Genomic DNA, 5,479 nt, shown 5'->3' on the forward strand with positions numbered 1-5,479 from the left:
GTAACCCCACTTGCAGCATGTGTCATAGCTCTATATTCTGCTTCAGAGGAACTCTTTGAAATTATACTTTGCTTCTTAGACTTCCATGAAACAAAAGAGTTACCAAGGAGAAGAACATAACCAGTAACAAATTATCTTGATGGTGGACAAGAAGCCACAAAAAGCCTCGAGAGTAAGCTGATCAACAGGCCTTGACCAATAGAAACTGCAACATATCTTAAAGTGTGTTGTAAGGCTTGAACATGAGGGATCCCTTGGATCAATTTAATTATTAATATATAATGCTTTTTTAAATGAAGAAAATAAAAGGTAGCTTAGTTGGTTATGCATGCAATGTATGTTGTTGAGAATGTGAGTTCAAATCCCTTTGTTCTTATTTTCTTAATCCAATTAATCAATTTTTTTATAAAACTAAATTTGGCCCTTTTCCCAATTATTCTTTTAAAATCTAAATTGGCCCACCCTATAATAATTTTCTAGATCCATCTTTGGTAATGTATGAGTATTGTTGCGATTACATAGCGATTTGATGATTTATTTATTAATATAAAGTAGTCTACTAACGGAGTAACAATATTACTCACCCAATTAAAATTGTTTTATTTGTTACCAACAATTTGAGGAATCTTGCTAACGAACACCACTGGGGCATTAGATAAGCATTAAAAATATTTCCTAAAATAGTATTAATTTTGATAGTACATGTCAAAATCACGCGTCGATTGGTGTAATTAATGTTCATTTTAATCTAATATTTTCTAATTTTAGCTATCTTATCCAACGCTCTCAGGACGTTCATTAGCTTTTGGCCTAATTTGAAATAGTTTTTATTTAACCAAATTAAAAAATAGTTTTGTATTTTTCTACAAAATTAATGTTACACAAGTAATTTGTAAGAGCACTACACTAGTTTATACATCAAAATAAACTTTAAAAAAATTACCATAATTTGAAATAACGAAAAGGACGTTTGCGTGACCGACTGAGATCGAGCATTTTGAAACATGATTAAGTAAGACCAAAACTACCCGAACCTGTTCGACCCAAAATCAAATCCACCGACCATTTTAACATTTCTAATCTAAATTAAAAACTTCAATTTGCCTAAATTACAACATGGAAAAAAAACCAAATCATCAAACAAGGAAAGAGATCACAAATTTATGAAAAAAAATCAAGTCATTGTGTGAAAAGAAATCAAGTCTTTGCACTTTTGCATACAATCAGTTTTATTTGTTTGTTAAATATAGCATAAACTTGATTGCAACTTGCACGCAAATTACATTTGTTGCACATTTTGTTGATACTTTTCCAGCATTTCATGTAGTGAAATGTGCATAACGTTTGTTGCTCTTGATACATTTGGTTAGATTAGAGTTACAATGCAACAAGTAATATACTTATATGGACCACATAATTTATAAAATATCATAAAATTTAAAAATTGACATTTTCAAGTAAATAACTTTTTTGCCTATAAAATAGCTTCTTACTTCTCATTATACGTATCATACAACAAAATATTAGCTTATATTTTTAGAAATTCATAAAAATTCCAATGAGGAAAAATTCTTGTCATTTGATGATAATCCAATTGACAGTCATAATTTTTGCATTGTTTTTCTCCTTAAGTGTTGAATGTCGTCTTACAAGTAAAGTGTTTGATGACTTGTCTCTAGATTCGTCAAATAATTCCGATGTTTTTTTGAATGGAGGGGAAAAATGGGCAATTTTAATAGCTGGCTCTAGTGGTTACGAAAATTATAGGCATCAGGTACATTTATTTTTGTTACTAAGTGAGCACATTTTTATAGCTTAATTAAACCAATTTTTCCATAATTTTTTTATTATATACAAGTACATTTTGTTTATATACATAATTTGCAGGCAGATGTTTGTCATGCATACCAAGTGATGAAGAAGGGCGGTCTCAAAGATGAAAATATTATCGTCTTCATGTATGACGACATTGCATTTAACGTAGATAATCCTAACCAAGGTGTTATTATAAATAGACCAGTTGGCAGAAACGTTTATACAAATGTTCCTAAGGTTTGATTCTCTCATATAAATATGTTTTTTAATTTCCTTTATATGACTACTAAAATGGGACGACTGGAGTACTTTCTCTGTAATTAAATGAAATAATTTTTTTTTTTCAATACTTTCACTATTTTACTTAACTAAAAAGATGAAGTTATATAATTTTGTTGAATTTAAATCAATGTAACATCTTTAAACAATAATATATATATATATATATATATATATATATATATATATATATATATATATATATATATATATATTATTGTTTAAAGATGTTACATTGATTTAAATTCAACAAAATTTTTTGTGTCCTAAAAAAAAAAAAAAATTTTCGATTATATATGGTTTTAATTAAATAGCAATGAAAATTTATGGTCAAAAATTGTAAATATGAATGTATTGTTTAGATGTGAAAAAGCTAATATTGTTTAAGATCAATTTCTCGAAAAAAAAAAAAACCTTTTATTAGAAAATAGAGTAATTTATACTCTGTATGTTTTATGTGTGTGCCGTGTACCATATAGTGGCATATAACTACGTAATCGTATCATATACAACGGTTGCATGTGAAAAATTATTACAGTTGCCACGCTCAAACATTACATTGGTTTGAACAGGATTATACAGGAAAAAATTTGACTACTAAAAATTTCTTCGCGGCTATACTTGGTTATAAAAAAAGCCATCAAAGGAGGTAGTGGAAAGGTTTTGGACAGCGGTCCAAATGATCACATTTTCATATTCTACTCTGACCATGGTTCTGCAGGGATGCTTGGTAAATTACTACTATCAATATTTTTTGTTTTGGGTATCTTGCTTTTAAGTGGATTATTAATTCCTAAAAAAAAAAAAGTCGATTATTAATTTTGGACAAATTTTAAATGAAAAACCGATGATTTATGGAGTACATTATTTTTTTGGATAGAGAGACTAAGCTATGTTTGATTATATATATTATATTTGCATAAATTTAATTTATATGAGCTTTAGAGCTTATATATACTAGTTTGATAAAATTATATGGACTTATTTGTATCTTGTCAGAAATTATTTATTACATTTGTATGTGAAATTGTGTGAAAACAATCTTGATATGTATGTCTAAATTGTCAAAAAATATTTATTATCTAAGAAAAAGTCTAGATAAGTTGATCCAAATAGGCCATAATAAATGTAAATTCAATTTATTTTAATTATTCATTTAATATATAGTTATTAATATATTATAAATGCATATTATATTTTTGCATGGTGTAAATCACATGTTGTATACAATGCAAATTTATGAAGTGATTTTTTTCCCCTCTGTATGAAACACTAGGAATGCCTCAAAACGAGCCTGCAATTTACGCCAAGGATTTCATAGAAGTTTTGAAAAAGAAGCATGCTTCAAATACCTACAAATCCATGGTAAGATCAATTTAGCTAATTAACATTTCTTGCCAAATTTAATTGTCATATAAATATTCACATTAATTTATGTATGTTATTGACATTATGCGCTCAATTAATCTATGCCTTTATAGGTTATTTACCTTGAAGCTTGTGAATCTGGAAGTATTTTTTGATGGTCTTTTGCCAAATAACCTAAGCATATATGCAACAACCGCGTCAAACCCCGACGAGAGTAGTTACGCAACCTATTGTGATGGAGACCCTGGCGTCCCATCGGAATACAATAATACATGTTTGGGTGACTTGTATAGTATCTCTTGGATGGAAGATAGGTAAAAAAAAATGCTTATGAAATATTGAAATGCACAAGTAATTAAAATTTTCTATTCTTTTTTTTTTTTTTTTTTTTTTTTTTTTTTTTAATTATATATATCAAGATAGAATTAACTAGAGTTTTTCTTGTTCATGCATGATTTGTGGTATATTGTATAAGTTAAAGGGGGTTATGTGCGTGCAATAGTTCAATCTTTATGCAAACTAAAGTTTAGTTTCTTTTTGTTATATTCAACAGTGAAAGAAAAGATCCAAGAAACGAGACTTTGAGACAACAATTCGCCGTGGTAAGATTAAGGCTTCATTCGATCTTTTCATGTTACCTCTCGGATTTTGACATAATCTAATAGGCAAAATATACAAATCTAACTTTGTAGCAGTTTAGTTTTTGTATGGTGCAAATTAACAAGATCTAAGACAATCAACTTTGTAATCATGTAGGTGAAAAACAGGACAAGTGAAATGTCTCATGTAAGTGAATATGGTGACGTTCACTTGAGTTCAAATTATCTTTCTCTTTACATTGCTTTGGAATCTAGGAAGCCAAATCAAACTTACTCCATGACCAACCAATCCGAGCCAATTACTCCATTGTACGTGGTTGAGCAACGCGAAGCTGATCTTATTTACTTCAAAGAAATGGTATCAATCTCTAATTGGATCAAACAATATTAATTTTCTAGGATAACATTGTAATTCTCACAACATTGTCGATTTCTTAATAGGTCCGAAGAGCTCCCGAAGGCTCTAAACAAAAAATTGAGGCTCAAAAGCGTTTAGATGATGTGATTTCACAAAGGAACATGTGGATCAAACCGTGCAAGCAATTGCAAAACAATTATTTGGTGAATCGCGCGGTCCTTCATATCTTACAAAGAATAGACCAGCAGGAACCCCTCTTGTTGATGATTGGGATTGCTTCAAAGCAATGGTACGTACTATATAACCTTTTTATTTTCCTTACAATCACGGTAGGTTAGAATGATCAATATAATGGTTACCAAATATAATGTACCTTCACTTAAAATTTGATTTTAGACGTGCATTTTTATATGGCTAGATTTTAATTTGAATGGTTAATTATGGTATGTAGGTAAGTACTTATGAAGAGCATTGTGGATCCTTACAATCCTATGGAAAGAAGTACGCTCGAGCATTCGCAAACTTTTGTAACGCAGGGATTCACATAGATCGGATGGCACAAGTATCGGCTCAAGTTTGTGCCAAGTGAAGTAGCTCTCGATTATATGAAAAATAAGATTTGTAAACTATATAGTATATTTTTATAAGAGAAGAAACTAATATCAATTTCTTAGCAAAATATATGTTATACTGTAACTTTGGAAGAAATTAATCGTGATAACAACGTGTTCTCAATTGCTCCGTATCAATTTGATTTACACCCATCAATAGCTTACTTTGCAGTTTTACACTAGCTTCAATTTTGTCATAAGATCAGTTGTACCGTAGAATTGGTTATCATATAATTATTTACTCTTTTGCACAAAATGAACTACCTTCTCTACTCATTTGCACGAAAAAAACAATTTTTGCTCAAATACTTGAAATAAAACTCGCTAAAATAATACTTGAAAATTCCAATGGTTTCAAGGACTTGTGAACTAAAAATTTCTGCATACCCCCATTGTTCTCATCGTAGCGGTTTCTTCTCCTCAGGTTATATATTGTTCTCCATCACTCC

General features: G+C 29.5%; 1 pseudogene; it reads left to right on the forward strand.

Annotated features, from left to right (window-relative positions):
* The first annotated feature begins 1,516 nt into the window (after nt 1-1,516).
* Nucleotides 1,517-5,174, forward strand: LOC110684529 (annotated as a pseudogene).
* Nucleotides 5,175-5,479: the final 305 nt, after the last annotated feature.

Source organism: Chenopodium quinoa, unplaced genomic scaffold (assembly GCF_001683475.1).
Source record: "Chenopodium quinoa cultivar QQ74 unplaced genomic scaffold, ASM168347v1, whole genome shotgun sequence".
Taxonomy (NCBI): Eukaryota; Viridiplantae; Streptophyta; class Magnoliopsida; order Caryophyllales; family Amaranthaceae; genus Chenopodium; species Chenopodium quinoa.